The sequence below is a fragment of the Typopeltis vanoorti genome, chromosome 25 (assembly GCF_054136105.1).
Source record: "Typopeltis vanoorti isolate ZY-2024b chromosome 25, IOZ_Tvanoo_1.0, whole genome shotgun sequence".
NCBI classification, from domain to species: domain Eukaryota; kingdom Metazoa; phylum Arthropoda; class Arachnida; order Uropygi; family Thelyphonidae; genus Typopeltis; species Typopeltis vanoorti.
The window spans coordinates 69,127,168-69,146,206 of NC_143573.1; the positions used below are offsets into that span (position 1 = coordinate 69,127,168).

Consider the following 19,039-nt stretch of genomic DNA (forward strand, 5'->3'; position numbering starts at 1 on the left):
GGACTGCGCGCACTACACAAACCCTATAAAGGACATGCATGCACGCACGCACATACAGACATCCACTGCGTCCCGTTGACTTCTGGGATTCTCGGCAGGTGGTCAGACGCATTACGCTAGAGGGCAGCACAATCTAATCACTATTGTTAACTCTCCTCTTCGGTGCGGCAAGCAAGAGTGATCGGGGAGTAGATCATTGGGTTACGTGGACACCCACAGACTCTTTCTCCCTTTATGTGTGTAGGCTCCCATTTACTCACAGATTGAAGCCTGGAGGAAAGCGTGGGAGCATTCGACGAAGAAGACACCCGTTTCTTTGAAATAGGATACCTCATTCGGATTGCAGTAGTTTTTTTTTTTTTTTCATTTCTTTTTATTTCTTGATGTAAAAAAATAAAATTTTGAAGACGATGCTGGCGGAGCGGAATGATGATCTGGTGATAGATTCAACGACTAAATAAGTAGATGATGATAATGATATAAATTTTCTTTAGTGGAAAAATGTTAAGTGGAAATTTTATATGGCATACACATATCGATAACAAACTCAGTTCACATGTTTAGGTTATCTGAATGTATAATTCTATAAAGATATTAGAACTTATCAAATTGATTACTTTGGTGTGGAATAATGTCTCACACAAAAATTATTTTGTCAAAAAACCGAGGAGTAAGTTGTATTAAATAGCGTCTTGTGCATCTCTCTCGCATCTAAGGAGGGAAAGAGAAAGAAAAAAACGGAAGATAAATCATATTGGACAGAACGGCCAGGTACAAAAGAGAAGTATTCCGTATCACATTAAAAATAATAATTCATGAAATAAAAATACTTCATACTGCCTCTAATATTAATCTCTACTGACGCAAAAAAGTTAAATAACGATATCCTCTGAGTATACCAGTCCTATAACATCGCTTCAAGTAATATGAAGTGCAATTTAATATTTTAAATTGCACTTTTATATAAATAGGAAAACTATTAAAAGAATAAATACATTTGGATTCCACGCAACACGTTGTTTATATAGTGCTTGCCCGAACCAACATGCAGAGTCGTCTTCAGTGGTGTAAAGAGCGTGTGCAGTGGGACGCGGAAGCTTGGAAAGCTGCGTTAGTTATGGGGCGAGGAATCACCCTACACCCTCTACCGAGAAAATAAACAGGATATTCGAAAGTGGTGGTGTGATCGTATGGTCCTGGTTTGGTCTCAGACCTCTGTGGTGCCACGAATACTGAACTCCGAGAAGTATATGAGCATTCTGGACAATGCAATGTCTTACTGAAAGAGACAATGGACCATGTCATAAGTCTGCTGCTGTAAATGCGTGGTTTGTGGACATGAAGGTCTGGCCTTCACAGAGCCCTGATCTCAACTCTATTGGACATCTGTGTAACGAACTGGAGCATCGGATGAGGTCAAGGGACATTCTTCCCTCATTATATATGTCTACAGGAAGAGTGGTCAAATATTCCCATTGATCGCTAATCTACACTTGTAGAAAGTGTGCGCCGTAAAATTGCTGCAGCCATAGCAACGAAAGGAGGTCCTACATCTTAAGGTAGGCGCTATGGTGTCGGTTGACTTCTTTCCAAACAGTGTGTGTTATTCAATGTATATAAGATGGTTACATGGGTGAAATTAGAAATCAAAGTAGCATCTTAGAATATAGGATGACTAGTTGTAATCATGAAAGAAGAATATAATCTGTTAACCGTGTGTATTTTCGGGTGGGTTTGCTAATTTTCCGGCAGATAAAAGACGGAAACTCCTTGAAGGAAAACACATTCCGCTTTACTTATAAGACTGGGTGTCGCCTTTAGCAAAAAGCCCTTATAAATAGATAGGATTCCAACTCAGTCCTTTACAGTCTTTGGGGAAATGTTACGTCTGGGAGAATGAAAGATGTGATAAGTTATTCGAGAAAGTAAAATCAAAAACAATCAATTATTCATTAATATATTTGAGAAATTATTCATGAATATGGAAAACATTACAGAAATATTTATTAATATTTGCAGAAAAGAAACAGGTGCGTTTAAGATTAATACGCTGAAAGCGATAAAACAACATATATACAGCAAATTGGTTTAATAGATTGTTAAAAACTATATATGGCAAAATGCTTCCATAGTTTCTAGTTATATTGTTGAGAACAAAAAAAAAAAAAAGCAAGTTGTGTATAGCTCAATGGTAAGAAGCTCGTCACCCCTTCCAAACGTTCTGCGTTAGAGTTAAACTTACACCATAAAATATGAAGACTGTACTTAGATTACAACAAGTGAGACTTAGATTTGCGGACAACTCGAAACACACTCGAACTTGTGATATATAAATTCTTTCGATCTGGAAAACATTTTCACTTGAGATCCTAAGATCTATAAAGATATCCAGGTTTGCTTTAACGCAAAGTGAAACGATATCACTTTTGCATCCTTGCGGGCACGGGCATGTCCCGCTTGAAAAATAAACAGCCGTAATATTGCACCAATAGAAGACATGATCTTTGAAGAGCCCTTTTGGTCGCTTTCTATTTAACATATTTTAGGATTCAATTACTAGACCGTTTCGAAATATTGGGTTCACCTCAGTTTTAGACGGGTATCTGTGATAATACGGACTTTCAAGTCAAGGGCTGTATGCCAACACTACCAGAATAAGGAAATGGTATTAATTGCAAAATGCATTATATTCCAATTAGGAAAAAAAACGTCATGTCCAAAAAACATTATTTCAATCTATTTAATATCCGAAGATCAATAAAAGGGGATCACAGGGTTCAGTCCCATCTCATATATTCATTCGACATTTCTAGGGATGTTTCTGAACGGCAAAGTTGTAGAAATTATACCGGCTTCTTATATTAACACCTAACGGAAAATTAAAAAAAAAAAATAAAAATAAGCGATATTGTGATACGCAGGTCCAAGTTTTAATATGCAAACAATCACACTGACTGGAAATAAGATTTAAATCTTGTCATGTGTGTATAAAACGTTTATAGAGGAGGCTTGAGGAGTGCTCCTCCTATTAAACAACGCTAAATAAGAATATACGCAACTGACCGACATGCTTTAAAGATAACTCCAAACAACTCAATAAATATGAAATATAATATTAAAATTTATTTTATAAAGAATATTTTCTAAATCTCTGATTTGATTCCCAAGTAAACAGTATGAAGCGATTTATCAAGACAGAGGAGTTATCGAGTGCAATTAATTCAATTTAAATCAAGGTTTTAATCATTTAATAATTCGCTATAAACAAATAAAGATTTTCAAACAGCTTATAAAAATGAAGTTTAGATTTATTTTTTATTTAAAATGTCCATTATCTGCTTTCGTAATCTAGAAGAAAACGAATGCAAAGTATTTTATACACATCTCCTCAAAGGAAGTAGGAAATACTGTTCCCAAAGTTTAGTTGATATTAATAACTTAAAGTGGAGAGTGATCTTCGGTTTCCTTTCTTTCTGTAAGCGGTTATATATCAATAATGAATTTCTTGGTTTTCATTTTATTCTTGTTAAAGAGCACAGAAGTGTCTCAGGTAACTTTCAACAAGGGATGCCTTAACTATACGGAAAACTTGAGTACTTCCTCAAGCTGATGGCTATCTTTCAGAAAGAAATGCAATGCAGTCTTGTAAAGATCATGTTCCACACAACAACAACTAGTCATTTATAGCAGAAGCAAGGTTGTGCAGAAGGGAGATCCACTTACTTTCATTTCTTACCTTTCCTTCATATGATGGAGGTCGGTATTGCAGATCAATACTCCGCATGATGTTTAAAAGTGGTTTAGCCAGTAATTATTACATTTAAGTGGATTTATCTCGCAGTGCATCGTTAATAAACTCTGGCTCGTCTCATTCTATTGTTAAACCTGTTTTCTGCTTCCTCCTGCAAGGTTATCTGTATCGCGATATACGCCTCGTTAGTGGCTGCTATCTCTTTTCATTTCGCAACGACTCTTGATCCGTAAAATAATTCTACTTTTAAACTTGTCGTCATTAACATACGTCAGGCTCTTGAAATAGGTGACCCAAACTTTCAGTAATCTCTCTCTCTTCCTTTAATGCCTGGCACTGTGATACATCAGACTATATAGCTAATTACAGAAAATGTGGAAGTATTCGGTCTCTGCGGCTAACAGAGCTAGACGTCAGCTTACTGATTTCTAGAAAAGCGTAATTACAAGTGAATGTATTTTAAACTTTACCATCAACAAGATCAAACCGATGACAGCAAAGGGCATACCGTAATAGATAGGAAAAGGAAGGAATGGTTTATCTGAAGTACAAGTTAATTTTAAAACAAATGCAGCCCTATTTCAATAGTAAACAGAAAATAATACTTAGGAATAGAGGGGGGGGGGGGGGGCTCCTCTGTACCGAGCTCATATTTTAACAAGATTTAATCGCATCTTAACAGTAAAGAGAAAGAACTTAAAGAAACAGGAGAATTCTGTATTTTTAAAGCAATTTTGGTACATTTTCGAAGTTTATCATAACTGAGTGCCGTCACACTATTAATGTATGATACACGCACAAAAAAAAAGAGAAAACAGTTTGAATCATTGTCGTGGACAGCAACATACTGCATATCACGTAGTGCTCGAATTTTGCGCATGCGTTATGTTAGTTTCAAGGCAGTGAACAAGATTCACTCTGAAAGAATGATGTAGTTTGGAAGAGAGAGAGAGAAAGAGAGATGGCTGGTTATTCAGGTGCAGAAGATGAATTGCTAGTGAACTGATCTGAATCTATCATGGCAGTCACCTCGGTTCAGTCTGCATCACTGGTACGTAAAGCCGTCCGTAAGGAATTTATTAGCTAAATCTGCCGATTCTCTATGGATGATGTGCACTTTCATCAGAAAGTATCATACCGTTCAGAGGTTGCAACGGCGTGTCAAGACAAGTTCTTATTTGTATTGAGAATGTCACATTTCCTTATTCCGCTTCATTCGTAATTATTACGTAATTATTACTGCGTAATAATTACGTTAGCGTAATTATTACTGCGCATAACATTTAATGATGTTCGACACCTAAATCAATATTTTTTTTCTTAAAATCGGTAACATGGCAAGAGAATACATATGGATTTATGCAAACAGCATTTGGTAATGACCAACATATCCTACAAGAGTATTGCAAATAAGTGTGATTCCCCACACTTCTTTCATTGCCAGAAATCTGATAAAACAAACTCGGATAACAATACTTACTTTTGGGTTTTAGGAAATGTTTGTGCTTATGAATAACATTTTAGATGTCTAAATACTGTGAAAGTCTCCATCTTTGTTTTCTTATCCTAAATAAATTCACTGTTTCACATTTTGCATCAAATCCAGTTTCATGATCATTATATGCTCTTTTCTAATCTCTGAAATAGAAAATACATGGCAAACTTAACTCTATATTAGGCAGTATAATGAGACGAGGAATCTAGACGTGCAGTAGTTACCGTAGGTTCAAGAAGGTCTTAGCAGAATGTAATTACTTGAAAACTGACTTCATCCCTAATTAGAATCGTACTGCTAGTTGCCGGCATGCAGTTAAAGAGGATGAACACTGCACTAATTATGCTAATTATTTATAAACTTCATATATAATTAACATAGTAATTACATTCATTTATTATTTATATCGCTTATTATATTATTAGTGACAAAGACGCTCTGAAGGATAATAATAGACAAGTTAAAAATTGTTTTCTATGTCAAAGAAATATCAAACTTGGCAAATGGGATGTGCATTCCAAGATTCATGTAAAAATTCTATTATTGAAGAAATTATTATTGTATGTTTGGTTATTCAGTAAGCTGACTCCATTATACATTTCTAGTTATTGCCTAACAAATGAACAATGCTTTTGCTGGCTTCCCAGGTAGCATTTTGGACAGTAATTAACGGCCTTTAACTTGAATCTTATATCATGCACATGCTTATGTGGTTGTGTGTTTACCTGGACAAAACTGGTCATAAGCACATGCAGTAACTTCAGTTCCAAAGTGAATTTCAATTATAATCTTAATAATCTATTCCCTAGCAAATGTTACCCAGAGTGTTTTATGCAAGCAAACTTTGATTTTCAAATACTAATTCAAACTTATATATACACATAATTAGCTTCTGTAGCTTAGTCGGTAGCGATGATACTCTTTGCTTGAAAAGACCAAGATTTGAATCATACCGAAGACGTGAAGACTTTTATATAGGGGCTTTACAAACGAAGGTAAGTTAACCTATTTCATACGAGAATAGCAGAGTTTTCCTCCTGGAAACTCTGATTTTCATCTATATAAATAAACCGTCCAGAAGAGCACACGCTATTTACAAACAAATATTGCGGTGGATAAAACACGAACCAAATTATCATACTGAATTAATGTTACAGAAACCAAGAGTACTTGACAGGCCAAGAAAGAGACCAAAGAAGAAGAAAATATAATTACCAAAGCATTCTGAGATCACTATATGTAATATCCAAAAATTTCTATCAGTTTTCTACGGTAGCTATAAATATAGTTTTATCTTTTTGGTTGTTGTTATTGTAGCAAACTTTAGAACAAAATATCCCCACCACTCTGTTCCCGGATAAGAAAAGAATTTTGACTTTTCTTTTATTAACATTGTTTGCTTCATATGTAATTTTTGTGGTATTTAAAAATTTAGAATTTAAAAACTATATAAATATATATATATCAATATAAATTTAGAATTATGTACTGGAAGCATATTCTAAAGATAAATAGATAACTGGATTAAAAAAAAATGTTCAGGTGAACTGGATATTCCTCTGACCAGTCTATATAATTTGAGTCTCAACAAAAGGAAGATTCCGCAGGAGAGAAAGAATGTATGGTAATCCCATTGCACAAGGGTGGTGCAAAGAATACAGCTATCGACCAATGAATATCTCCGGAGCCGTGGTGAAGATTTTGGATAAGCTGGTTAGGGCTCGCATTCAGAAATGGGTTGACAGTGAATCTCTACTTTGCAATGAACAGCATGGCTTTACTAACGGAAGGTCATATTTTAGCAACCTGCTCACATTCTATAATAATGTTACCACTGAGTTTGGATTTTGCTAAGGCTTTTGACAGAATACAGCATGTAAGAATGTTACATAAATTGGAGAATATGGGTTTGAATTATAAAATATTAGCGGGATAAGAGGATAGCTGACTGACAGATATCAAAAAGTGGGATACGGGGGGATGTTAATCCGCAAGATTTAAAGTAACTAGTGGTGTAAGACAAGGATCAGTGCTTGGTCCACTGTTATTCAATCTATACATTAATGATATTGGGAGGGAATTGACATGCGACAGAGCTGTTTGCTGATTATACAAAGATAGGTATGGTAATCACGAATGCTGCTGATATGCAGTATTTGCAGAATAATTTGAATAGGCTGGAATTGTGGGCATGGGAAAATGGATGTCAGTACAATTTCAGTAAATGCAGTCATGCAGTTTGGCGTGATTAGATTTCCAATGTCATATTATATTGGTGAGATTACGCTAGAAGAAACTGATGAGGCCAGGGATCTTGGAGTGTTAGTAGATAGGAAGTTGAAGTTCAGGGACCATGTAGCAAAGATTGCAAATACAACTCAAAAATTGCAACGCTGAAACTAACTTGACATTTAAAAATAAGGATGTCATTTGCCTCTTTACAAGGCTTGATAAGACCTCACTTGGATTGTTGTGCGTAGGTGTGATCTGGTTTCCGTTTTGATTCTGATATAGTGGAGAGTGTGTTAAAAAAAAACTACTTTCAAAACTTTCAGCCTGGTGCCACATAAAAATTGGACATTACCAGTATTTTGTACAAAACTATCAAAGATTCTTTTAAAAAAATGAAAAAATATCAGTTTGATTGCATCCTTTTGTAAGCATATTTAATCTCAAGAGCAGACCACTTCAATTTTTTAACCTGTACTCCGCATGCACAATTAACGTGTTATAAGTTTCAATTTTTTGTGGATGTTGATACATTCAAAGCCAGGCTATATACCTGCTTTAAATTTATTATATTCGTTTCGTTACAAAGGCGACGCTCATTATAAACGAATTAATACTATTATGCATGACGTTCGCGCGCGCGCGACACACACATTTTTAATATTTTCGTAACGACCATAAATATATTCTCTTTCGCAAGCGTGTTTTCTTTTAGTCCACTTTTCAAACTCTACTGTCTGAGTATTAAATCCAGAAAACGCAACTAATTTCATAGAGAAATGAATTTATCCATAGAAACAACGCCTAATAAAAATTAACAGGACAACTGTAAATGGATGAAACAAACAATCCCATTGTCTGAAATATGTATTCGTTAAAAGGAGTGAAAATTAAAGATCTGCATGTATGTTATTTCAGTAAAATGTTCCTCTTGTCGACTATCCATTTATTCATTCTCCAAAGGATGACTTATTTTCTAGACATCATTCCGAGACTCCTTTGCAAGTTTCATGCTAAATACTGCTATGACTTTATGTAGAAAACTATGTGGAACGAGAAACCACATGGTGTCAATGAGATAAATCAAAGGACTTGTTTATAAGGCATTAAACCCGTGTTTGCTGAAGGGAAACTTCACGAAGCGTGGCAGGGAGAGATATAAAAAATCTGTGCAGAGTTTCATCAAGGCGAGTATAAAAATATGGAGAACAGAATAATAAAAGTTGGATTAGAATAAAAAACAAACGAAATGACTACTTCATAAAGCAGTTCATAATCCTAAGTAGAACAGTTTCATGATCACTCCTGTGACCTGAAAGAGTAACTGAATTCGATCCATACAAGTTAAGTAGTGAATCAAGAGAAGTATACAGAAATTTATCAGGAAGCTAAACTATCTGCTTGTGTTATGTATCAGTGTGTGTGTGTGTGTGTGTGCGCGGGGCACATATATTATCGATCTACAACTAATAAACAAATTCAAATGCAATGTTTGATTACAGACATTTTTATGTTTCAAGGTTTCTTAATAAAATGAAACAAAATATATGATTTTATTTTTCATATGATCTATTATCTTCATTTGGAACGTCAGTAGTGAGTTTACTCTATAGCGAAGATACTGGTTTTTATTTTACTCCCACTCACTATATTTTTGAACCTATAATACATTAGTGCCATGGATGGTTGGGCTGAACGTTTTCTCTTTTTTTCTTCTCATTTATTTCTACATAGTTCCGAAACTCGTGCTCTTGAGACCAAAGAAGGCAACTTTTTCAACTCACTTCATATCTTCAATAAAGGAATGGAGGCGATGGGCTCACATCGGTCGATAAAATTCATCTCTCACCTAAAGACAACTCCAAATATCCATGCTCATGGTTGGATTCGAACCCGCGGCCTGTTGGCTAGAAAGCGGATACGCCAACTCAGCTAACTAGGACGGTAATTCTGGATTCTTCTCTTTAAGAGAGTTTATCTGTAGAAACAAAACTTTAACACTGTCGAATAACTACTTAATTACTAATGAATGAAACAGAGAGAACAGAAATTTAATAATTGCTTCACGAGTTCATGAAATGCATTCGTATCACCGAATTCGAGGCGGCACGTAAACATTTTTTTAAATAAATACAATTATAATATTCATTCATATATATTTAAAATAATGAAATAGGGTAGGAGAAAATATGTTATTGGATGTGCAAACGCAAAGTACTGACATTCGTTATGCTGGAAGCATTGCGTTCAATGTGCAACTCGATTTGTCTCCGGCGTTGCGACGAGAACATTATCGAACTAATCTACCAAAGCTGGTAAAAATTAATTAATTAAAAGATATATTGACTGCATTGTTGTTAAAACCTGAAATTAAATTTTCATATCAATATTAGCATTGTTCTTAGTTGGCTTGTAAACGACTCGTACCATCTTTCATTCAAACGCACTTCCGGCTTTCTAAACGTCGCCATAGACTTGAAATTATACTTTCCTTAGAAAGTAAGTTATTATTTCATTAGTGAAAAACCTAATCGTTCGCCTTTTTGTTACCTTGAAGGTATTTTGAATCAAAATAAGCAACTGTAATTCCTTCTTATTTCTCCAAATTCATTAATATGCTGCGGCCAGCTGACATCTCTTCTTATTTTGATGATCGAACTAAATTTGAATTAACTGATAAAGAAAATAAGTAATACTGCAAATATATCCAAAGATGAACTGATCTCCTCGTCATTCTTCTGATCCAACACCTGCATAAATGAACATGAGAAATCACCATCATTACCTGAAACATTGCATCACACGTCTCTTATAGAGCTTCCGGTCAGCCTCAATCAACAGGAAACTAACCAAAAATGTTCCTGATAGCATTACATGCATTGTACTCAAAAGATGCGCTCCTAAACTAATGTCTGTCCTTTATTATCTCTACACTATGTTACACTCAACTGTCATCCACCCCAAGCAAGGAAGTACTGCCCAAATTAATGGAGGTCACAACAGTTAACTTCGATACCTGAAGAACTATCAACTAATCAGTGACTACCAATATGGATTCCGCTCGTGTCCAAGATTTCCTGGACACGAGCGATGGAAATATTTCGAGAAACCTGTGATGTTACATTCTACATTTCCAAGGCATTTGGTAAGATTTGGCATCAAAGGCATCTTCGGAAGTTACCATTCTTCCTTTGAACTAGATTGCCAGTCCATCGCCACCATAGAGTCATTCACTGCGTGTGTAACCGTGGACCGTGTCATCAGTTTTTCTTATTAAGGCATGTGTGCCTCGGGGTTGTTATTTCACCCAACTTCTTTAGGATATACATAAACGACTTTCTCTCACTGACCTCAAACACTATCGATAATTCATGCCTCTTACCAATGTCTGTAGTGCTCAGACATCAAGCTCAGATCTACAATCAGGGATGATGACAAGTTAAGCCCTTTATTGTTTACAGAACACAACTGTCTTATTTCTAAAAAAAAATATTAGTTCATCTTACCTAACGTTTGATAATGTTCAGTTTAACAATCAAAAGAAAATCTTACTTCTCAGAGTGACACTTAATGCTAAGAGTAAGCTCTTAGCATTCGTTTTTCGTTCAAGACTACTTTTCATCTGTCCAACCAATAAATTTGCTATGTGCTATGTACCAAAAACTTCTCTAAAATTCTTGATGTTGTCCAGAAGAGGACAGTTTGCAAACTGGCGACCCCCCCATCTCTCTCTCTCTCTCTCTCTCTCACACACACACACACACACACACACACGACTTTAGCTACTTATTGTATTACAGACGGTCAGTTTCCGCATTTTTGCTTCCTCTGCAGATATTTCCATGGGCGCAGAACTGGAATCCATCACGTTCCCATTTCTGTTAAACCTTCAACACGAAAATGGATGCTGACCATCCTTTGCAATGAAACCCTTGACTCATTGAACTTGTTTCTCATTCAACTTTCATTCTTTCTACCTCGGTTCTTGGAATAACCTTCCCCAAAAGTGTTCCCAAAATCTCAAACATTAAGCTCTTCAAACAGCATATCAAGAAATTACATTTCTCTTGATTAACCCATGGCATTTATTTACTATAAATTTTTTACAACCTGTCATGTGACGGGATGATTATAAAATTGCTTCTTTCTTCTCACGATTTTAGTTTCCATTTTCTGCCTATCTAATATGTAGCGCATATAAATCCATCTTTTTGAAACATTCGCCGTATTACTTAGTATTACTAGTAATCTTGTGGTAGCATATGAAGCTCCTCCATATATTATCATAAATTTATAATAAATATTTTCATTTATGTTGCGCATCATAAGGCAAAATGAAGTCTTCAATCGTAGATGCATCTTAAAAGTATAGCAGTGTATACTAAACCAATTTATAGTAAAGGAGAAACAGAACTCAATAATGCTAATCGTGGCTTCCGAGTTTAATTCAAAATACGTTTGTTTTTAATAAGGGCTTATGAAAAATTGCAGAATAAAAACTTTGGGTAAAACAAGTGAGTTTTCATGAAAATAATTTCACATCACTAAGTAGTCGAGAAACCATTGAAATTTAACAAAGGCATTTCATGAAGTGACAAGAAAGAAGATGTTCTAAACACTAAAACTGAAAGATATAAATGGAATATTGTGCAGTGAAATATATAGTTCTGTGCAAATACTAGTGGTGGTGATCGGTGGTAGATGACGTTGGTGTAGTTTCGGCCAGTTGGTGGATTGTGAGTGGTGGAAGCAGAGTTGTAGAGTAGATGCCCTCCTTCAATGAGTCTCTGGACTCCCTGGAGGTGACAAATAATAATAATAATAGTCCATCCTCAAGTTGTAAGGCAGCAGCTATAACTGACAGATGCAGAGAAAGATATCTGAACTAAAGTCAAGCAGGTAAACGTTGTGAGACATGGCGTGTGCCTATCAGAGGTTCTGATAAGACGTCTGTAGTATAGTACCTGCGCGTGTATGTATTTGTGAAATCTGATAAGGAAAAGCTAGTTTTGAGGTTTGGTGTTTCAGCATACTATTCAAGATCTCATACTCTGCTTTTCTGTGTAGGATAGGGTCTAGAAAAGGCATCAGTAGAGCGTTAAGAATCCTTAAGTGCATTGACAGAAGAGAGCTGAAAGACTTTGGAAGCACAGAGATAATGGAAGGTGGACTTCTCAAAACAGGAAAGAGGATAGAGTTCTTGAAAAAAATGAAACGGACAGACTCAGCGAAATGGATGGACGATGGGTGACTGGTTTACAGAGAGCTGAAACCTCGAGAAAAGGCATCTGTTGATGTTCAGTGAATTTATGCTTATGCAAGATATCTTCCTTGTTATGAATCATATATACATTATGCAGAAAAGTGGTATTAAATCTGATACTCAAAAGGATATATTAAAATCGGACCTTTATGCAACAACATCTGTTGTTATACTCTTATGTAAATCTCGTACTAGTTTTTTGGGACTTCTGCACTTACGTAACGATTATAACATGTTTGGTATGAAAATTGGCAATAAAAAGACAACTGTGAAAGATATGCAAGTAAATGATTATGGAAAACATTAGCGCCATTCTTAAAGGAGACTGCAGAAGAAGAAGCAAACCAATTCCGTTATTTGGGCACACTTTCAGTGATGATAGCAAATTAAATATATCAATAGATAATAAAATAAAGAAACCATTTCTGTGGGGAGAGCTGATTAACCTAACTGTTGTGGTTACTTAAATAGAACAGAATGGGAAAGGAAAGTTTAGGGCTTTAACTAAACAGGTGTTTGATAACATGGAAGAAAAATGCCAGAAAAACCAAAGATCCAACAATATTGGAAACCTGACAAATTAATTTGAAACTAAAAAAGTGCCGATAGGAAGTAAGTAATAATGTAATTAATAAAATTATATTATAAATAATAAAATTTAGCTGTACAGTGGTACCATACTATCTTGCACATACTGAAAATATATATCAGGAATTGATGAAGGTGATAGTGATATAGTATTTGCCTAATCTTAACAATTGTGGGATTAAAGCGACTGTGAAATGCGTTATAGTATAGTTGCTCAGTTGTTTCACAAAGGACAGAGAGTCATTTAATATTTCAAGCTGAAGATGCAACGTATATGGTACGTGTGGAGTAGCAATATGAAAATTTGAGAAACAAGAAATCACTTCTTTGATCAAGAAATCGAATAAATTGCACTTTAGATGTAAACAGAGAGATAAGGTCCGGACATGGGCTTTCAACATTTGCTGCACCATTTTTTTTTTTTTTAAGGTAATGCCATCAGGAATGCTGATGGCTGTAGCACAGGTATGGAGGGAGTTTAGAAACTACGAAAACAAAGCGATGACCGAACTGCCGCAAAGTTGAAACGTAATAAAATACACGAACATGTCCTGAACTATGAAACTTACCTCATGATAGTATGCTGACAATTACTCATCTACCTGAAATATGGACTGTTGATGAAGATCACTCTACCAATGAAGCTGAAAGTGAAGCATCATGTTCGCGTGAACTAGATTTTAATTTGACAGTTATGCGAGTACTTTATTTGATAATTAAATTTTATGAGTGGAATCAGCATGAAAAGCGAAGGAGGATCGCCTAGTTTCATAACCATTATCAAAGTTTTGAATTCTCGTTATTATAATTTTTTATGAATGGTAACGTTATGGTTCAGAAGGATGTCAACGTATTAATGAAAACGTTGGGAAGAAAACATGATTCGGATGAGTGGATTTTTTTTAGACAGATCAAAGCTTAGTTGGATTATTATATTTCTAACACACTGAATAAATATCCCTCTATTCCAGTACCATATGCTATACATACGAAGAAATATGAGATTAGGACTCACTCTTTTAAATATGTAAATTATGATGAATCAAACAATCAGCGGTAACTGCAAAGTAACAGCACTTTTATTCGGGAGGGAGAGTCGAGCTAAAGACCGTTGTCCTAGAGTTAGCTTTTCCGATTTTTATAAGCTGAAAACGTTTTAAACCGTACGTGAATACGCATAAACCTATGCTACAGATTTATAAAAAATGTAATTTGTATGTTAACATGTAATTTTGATTCCGACAAAACCAAAGGGTGATAGGACAATTGTAGGTTTTATTTGAATTCAACGCGTTGAAATTAATCATAATTACTAACCTCCGTTTGAAGAAAAAACAACGATAAGTTTCATGTGTTGTTCAGTGTTTTTCGCTCTCCTCTTATTGCTTCGTGTAGATTGCTGGACACTGCATTTAAAACTTGAAAAATGTGTATAATTATTCAAGTTTTTAGATATCGGATTTGAAATTAATTAAATTTTTTCTCAGTGATAACAAATTTATTCAGGATTACCCATTGGTTGTGTATCGCCACAGGTGATGCAAAATAGTTCAAAATACCCTTCCATTGTATAAAACAATGGAAAGGTATTTTGAAGTCTTAAGACTTACAGTTTTCGATAAAAATTGTAGGTCTTAAGTTTCGAAAACTGTTCCGTTTAAAGCATAAACAATCCACTTTGCGTTTAATTATTTCAATACTGCAACGTTGAGAGTTGTAGTTGTGGGTGTTTTGAATTACGGTCAAACCAAAAGGCTAATGGGGCTAGTGTGAGTTCTACACGGCCGCCTGTTTTGTGGGATGAAACTTGCGAGTTTCCGAGAGGGAAAACCTACCAGCTCCACATGAGATCGGCCAACTACCTTCAAACGATTATTAGCATCCAAGCAGAGATTTATATATATATATATATATATGAAGATTGATTTATTCGGTTGTTATACATTTTTATAAAAAAGAATGAATGACTAGAACCGAGAGAAATGAAAACAAAGTTTATTAGTACTACACAACTAGTTTCAGCTTGTATCAGCCTTCGTCAGGTGCACATTAAAAAAGAAGAAATAACCAGTAAAAAACATGGAGGAAATAACTCTAAACAACAGGGAAAATTAGTGTATATATATTTCAACGTTGAAACGTTAAAGTCTGCGCATTCAAAACTGTTTCCTCTTTGGCTTCAGACTGTCATTGTGCTGTGGTCAAATACTGGCGTTCACAAGATGCTATACGCATGCATACGCCCAACAATGAAGCCAACGAGAGAACAGTTTTGAATGCGCAGACTTTAACGTTTCAACGTTGAAATATATATACACTAATTTTCCCTGTTGTTTAGAGTTATTTCCTCCATGTTTTTACTGGTTATTTCTTCTTTTTTAATGTGCACCTGACGAAGGCTGATACAAGCTGAAACTTGTATTACTTGAAACTTGTGTAGTACAGAAAACTTGCGTAGTATTAATAAACTTTGTTTTCATTTTTCTCGGTTCTAGTCATTTGATCTTTATATGTATATATTTATTTATTTATCCCATACATGACAGATACAAGAACCTATATTCTAATACATCCGGAACAGCTATAAAACTCACCTGCATGAACTATACGTTTCAAATGTGAATATTATTTGGTAATACATAAAATTACGTATGTTTTTTTATGTTAATAAAACCATTCTATTAGTGGTAATTTGTGTGTGTGCGCGCCTGCGTGTGCGTTTTTATTGGAAAATGGGGCGGCTATGGATGCGATGCATCAGTCCACGAAAAGACACCCCATCTTTTCCAAGGATTTGGATATTGCTGCAAGTAATTGTGACGTCTCTTTTGAGGGAAAGGGGATTGTATATTTGGTAACGTTGAAACAGACTAGATTGTATTTGTCTCACTGACAAATGACATAGCTCAGTGATTTATTTAAATATTTACTTATTAAAGTAGATTTATGTAAAAGTTTGAACTGATCGGCATTCACGACGAAGGAACTAAGGTTTTGAGGCTATGATATGACTTAACTGCGGGTGCTCGCCGGTCGATTTGCCTGTTTTGACGAAGAAAAGGAGACCACCTACATATGAAATATCTAGTTTAACCTTTAGTTGCTACACCTCCCATAAAAAGGTCCGTGTCTAAGCGAAGTCTTACCGACAGAAGTTGAAATGTCGGATTATCCTCACCACTGTGCACGACAGAGATCAGTTGATTGTCGTCTGCGGCATGCAATGTTGTTTGTGCACTATGTCAAATAAAAAGAAATGCGAATACTAACGTCAGAATTATGAATTGTTTTGAGGTTAGGAAGAGAAGATAATTTATATATAGCAGTAGAGGATACACAAACACACACACACAAAAAAAAAAAAAAAAAAACAGCCCTGAAGAGTCCCGCATTAGTAGGGAAATATAAAAAGGGGAATACGGTAAGAGTGAAAATGGTAATCAGCTTAGTAAAAAGTTGTGTACTGATGATAAAATGGACTTTTGAGAGTACAATTGAAGGAACACCATCAGCAGCATGTGCCCTTTTTTAGTATCTAGATTGTTCGAGATTTAACTGATGTCTTTCTAGATAAAATCCAAAAAGACTTCCGAAGAGCTGTTAGTAATGCACTGGGGAAGAATAGAAGAATGATGAGAAAACGTCAATTTTGTCTTTAGGTGATGTGATGTGATGGTTATGCCATCTGAGTAAAACAGAAAGGAAGAATGGATGGACAGAAGTTTGTGCTCAATGAACTTTGCAAACAACTATATAATACTTACATTTGTATAAGGAAGAGAGAAAGATGTAGACATCTCAGGATGAGAGAAAGATGTAGAAAGTTTTTTACCTTGGGTATATACTATGTTAAAGATACTAAGTGGGTAGTGGCCGTTGCTTTTAATGCATAGCATCATACATCTCCGCAAGGAGATGTGCTTTGCATTAGCGGAAAATACTAAGAAAAAATGATCGGATCTTACTCCACCTTTACCACCAGTTGCCTAAGACTTTCACTACGTGCAGGCGCAAACTTGACTTTCTTGCCTGTTTGCTAACTTGGGAAAAAGGATTAAAACCTAGCTTATAAAATTGCTTGGTATCTTTAACATAGTATATACTCAAGGTAAAAAAACTTTCTACATCTTACTCTCATCCTGAGATTTTTATTTAATAAGGTCAAAGCACCTTGTGGCAACTTGTTTAGGTAAAATTTATAAGCTCTGCATTACTTCAATCTAGGCATTTTTAGGTCTGGCTCCCACTGACGAGACCTCAATAAAGGTCAAAACCGGTCTAGGTAGTGGCCCTTGCCTTTAATGGATAGCATCATACATCTCCGCAAGGGGATGTGCTTTGCATTAGGGGAAAATACTAAGGAAAATGATCGGAGCTTAATCCACCTTTACCACGAGTTGCCTAAGACTTGCACTACGTGAAGGAGCAAACTTGACTTTCTTGTCTGTTTGCTTACTTGGGAAAAAGGATTAAAACCTAGCTTATAAAATTGCTTGGTATCTTTAACACACACACACACACACACACATATATATATATATATAAGATATATATCGTCTCTTATCGTCCGCTTTACATGTCATCTAAATGGTCTGTTATGGTTTCAAATAAACCTGTTTCATCCTGTGATAGGGACGAGCCTTACCTAGCACTTTCCAAAATCACTCGCAAACTTGGAATATGGAAATCCGTCCGAGCAGATACACACCGTGAAATCTGCTTTTAAGCGATTACTCCTGCGAGCATAACGAAAGAGCGGCTCAGACCTCGCGAGACAAAAGATCCAGTGCATAGTCTTTTGAGAAAACCCAAAAATGCATGGGTGGGACTTATACCTTCCAATATAAAAAAAAAAAAAAAAAAAAAAAACATACAGCACTTGTATATCTTCGACATACAAGACAAAATAGCACAACAGTTTCATTGAGAGAGGGGGCTGACCATCTCCTTACAGCCTTTAAACAAAATGCGAGAAGTCGTATTCTACATAAGCATCATCACCACAGGCAGAACAATACCTTAGACCTTTTCCACCAAGACTGGAATACACAGAATCAACTCCTGACTGAGCAGCGCGAGTGCATCACAATCCACTCTCCAACATAGAAGTAATATCATTGCTCCCCATCCCAAAAAAAAAAGGGAGAAGAAAGATATTTTTGTGCCATTTAACAGTGTGAATAATGATCATCTACAATTTTCATGTAAATATGTAATACTGTCTTATAGCAACTGTTATTTTCGTGTAAGTCGTAGTATCATGTTATAATAACTCGTATTAGTATGAAAAGTGTAATAGCGTCTTAAAACAATTGGTATTCCTATGTACGCATTGAGCATGTTGACTCTGTGCCTGACTGCAGAGAACCAAAGCCGGTTAATCTTTGTACATAAGATTGTTATTTTTAAATAATAGTAAAAAATATCTATAACTAAAAAAATCTCTCTCTCTCTCTAAATATATATATATATATATATATATACAACCAGAATCACAGGAAAGATAGGCCTGTGTTTTCGCTTAATCTGAGAGGTTCGTACTGTGAAATGCAAGTGGCAGTACTTATTTCATTCAGTGTTTCTGTCATATGTTGATGGATGATAAGTTATCGTATATTTAATTGGTTGATGTGCACTTTTATTATGGATGTGCCAAATTTCATATCACAGATGTAAGGTAATCAGTGATTCGCGTTGTCCTGAAGTCTCTTTT

At 35.4% G+C, this 19,039-nt stretch overlaps 1 protein-coding gene across 1 annotated transcript in view; it reads right to left on the reverse strand.

Annotated features, from left to right (window-relative positions):
• LOC150092820 (low-density lipoprotein receptor-related protein 4-like) overlaps positions 1–19,039 on the reverse strand; it is a 1,164,745-nt gene that overhangs the window by 1,015,771 nt on the left and 129,935 nt on the right. The window lies entirely within an intron of this gene.